Source organism: Aulonocara sp. 'chitande type north' Nkhata Bay, linkage group LG12, assembly GCF_057382095.1.
Source record: "Aulonocara sp. 'chitande type north' Nkhata Bay isolate Kocher_YH1m ecotype deep benthic linkage group LG12, A_spYH_male_GT1.1, whole genome shotgun sequence".
Classification (NCBI taxonomy): Eukaryota; Metazoa; Chordata; class Actinopteri; order Cichliformes; family Cichlidae; genus Aulonocara; species Aulonocara sp. 'chitande type north' Nkhata Bay.
The window spans coordinates 5,046,895-5,049,761 of NC_141355.1; the positions used below are offsets into that span (position 1 = coordinate 5,046,895).

General features: G+C 50.2%; 1 pseudogene; it reads right to left on the reverse strand.

The window, feature by feature from the left end:
• Positions 1 to 312: 312 nt before the first annotated feature.
• On the reverse strand, positions 313 to 1,837 carry LOC147316743 (ribosomal biogenesis protein LAS1L-like; annotated as a pseudogene).
• Between the last annotated feature and the right edge of the window lie 1,030 nt (positions 1,838 to 2,867).

Below are 2,867 nucleotides of genomic sequence, written 5' to 3' on the forward strand. Positions count from 1 at the left end.
TCTTCTGAAAGTTTTATTTCTGCTTCTGCCAACATGTTTAGTTAACGAGCTCGACTGGACAGAAACAATCACAACTGCTGAACCTGCACTGTGCTCATGGTTAAAGCTCCCACAACATTTTGTCTTCTGAATATTGTATTTTTGCTTCAAAACTGCTTCTAGCACAACAAGAGTCAGCGGAGGCTGGAATGACAACAACAACAACAATCTTGTGCTTAACATAAAACATTTACCATTTAACATAAAACAAAAAATAACACAAGTAACAAAAATAACACAAGTAACTTAAAAAAGCTTCAGTCCACATTTCAGTTAGTTGAGCTCGCTGTTGCTCCAGAGGAGGCCCTCAGCTGGCCGGGCTGGAGCCGAGGCCCCGGGGATGCTGCTACGTGTCTGAGGGCAAGTGCTCTTTCAGCCTGCACGTCTGCCCATTTGCGGTCCTCACTTCTCTCCGAGTCCATCGGTGAGGAGTGTTGCATCTGGTCCAGCAGCATACTCACAGTATATATGGGCTGCTGCTGCTGCAGAGGTGTGCTGGCCTCTGAGCGCTCTGTCTGTGTGTAGATGGAGCAGAGCTGGAACAGCTTCTCTCTGGTTTCCTGAGGGGGGGGATGCTCCATGTCATCCAGGACTAGCTGGATCAGGTGAGGTGTGCTGATGCAGGGGGCATCCAGACATGCAGAGAGAAGCTGCTGCCACCTCAGCTTGATGCGGTCGATGAAAATCCTGTCCTTCATTCTGGCTTTCTTCTGCAACCTTGTCTCAAAATGATATTCAAATTTGTTGTTGTTGCAGAGGAAGACTTCTGAAATCCATGCAGAAATATAGAAACACCTGTGACCGTTGGGCTCTTTGCTGAGCAGCTTCAGTTCCACAAAGAGCTTCTCCAGGAAGAGGTGAATGAAAGACGAAGAGTTAAGCATCTTTAGCAGGGGCAGCCAAAAGCGCAGGAAGGTTTGTGGGACTCTGGGCTCAGTGGGACTGGCACTGTCAGATGTTGCACAGCCTAATGCTTCCAGCTGCTCCATGGTAGGAACAAGAAAACCGTCTTCCAGCAGCACATCAATCAACAGCTCCCTGGACCCCAGTGCAAACTGCTTGATCTCACCCAGCAACGAACTCATGTCTGCTAAGGGGGCCTGCCACAAGCTCTTCCCCTTGTCTTCAGGAGACCCATCATCAAAAGCTTGGTACTGGTCCTTCTGAAAAGAGGTCAGCAGCTCCCGAGCGTTTCTGCAGGCATCCACTTCTTTCTGCCTGGCAACGAGCTGCTCATCGGGGCCTCCTCCCAGCTGTCTGGACCAAAACTCCTGCTGGAGCCACTCCAGGGCCACCTTACATCCCTTTCGGCACCATTTCAAAGAAGGAAGAGTCCCACGCATGATTTCGTGCCTCAGATCCACCACCCACTCGGGGATGTTCAAGTTTCCAGCCAGTTGCCTCAGCGGCTGGGCCTTTCTCCCCTGCTGGCGATCCGTGATAAGATTAACAAATCTTACCAGGGCCGTCCCGTACATCAGGGTCAAGTCATCTCCGGTAAGCTGTCCGGACCGGTCCCGCACCTGGCAGCGCACGAGGTCTGCTGTGCAGTCCACGGCCACGGGAAAACTATCAGCGCACCTGGCCCTCCAAGCCGATATCCTCTCTAACGCAAACCTCTGCAGAGAGGAGTCCATCGAGTAAAGGTAGTCCCGAACCTGATCCCACTCCGCTTTGTTAAGCCAGGCTACCACATGGCGTGTTTTCTCAGAGCCCTTTTTATTCATTGTGCGCGCTCCGGACCTCACGCTCAATCTCTCACTCACCGGGAAAAGCCGCTCACCTCACGCAGAGACCACTCGCAGATTTATATGACAGAGGACCGCGTTCAGAGCTTCGAGTTTTACAGTTGCTTGTCGCACAGCAACCAGGAAATGACGCTAACGTTTTCTTCGGCTTCGTTTGTGGCTGACGTTCACCCTGCGGGCACGCTGACGCCACCTGCTGGATTGGAGGATGGAGCGATGGTTCTACAGAGCGCTTATTTACATGATGCTGGTCATAAACGAGCTTTCTTTGGCTATGGTCAATGGCGTGTCCAGCGGGGTGGCCTGGGGGGGGGGGGGGCACAGGCCACCCCCCCAACCAGACTGGCCACCCCAGGTGCCACCCCAAAGGCAAAACAATAAAATTCAATCAAATATCAAATGTCCGATTATGTTTTCACGGTGACGCTCAGATATCCGAGTGTAAGTGAATGCAGCATCGGCTTCTGCGCTATGTGCATCACGTTAGCAAAGGTAGGAGAGCCAAGCACGAAAGACGTCACTGCAGGAAACAATTTTTCGGTGAAAGAAAATGAGGACAGAATAAATGTCCCGGTAAGTAATATTAAGTTTGTTGAGTTTAGTAAACTTCGGCGAAATTAGAATACCAAGGAAAAAATAACACTTAAAGAATTATTGCAGCCGTGGAATATTTCAGACAGTATGCTACAGAGGGGAGCTAACATAAGAGTTATGAGTTATAAGATGTAATCTAAGTCGTAACATTGCTGTATGGAGCTGCAGATTTGGTTGCAGGTTAACATAGCTGGACTGGCCATCGGGCTTATTTGACTTATTTTTTATTTATTTTTGTAACGGCATGAACAATGAGAGGTGGTGGATTGGCCAGATGCAGGTCGATGTGTAGAAATAACTCCGTTGTTTGGTGGTGGCTATGGCGGGGCTTCCACAGAGGCAGCAGGTGGATGAGGGAAGGGGAGGCAGGAGGAGAGCCCCGAGGCAGCCGCCAGTCCGAGTGTCAGGTGAACTGAACTTCAGGTAAGAAGTTATGACCTGCAGTCTATCTGGGTCAGATATGAACTAAGTTTAGGTGGAGTTTAT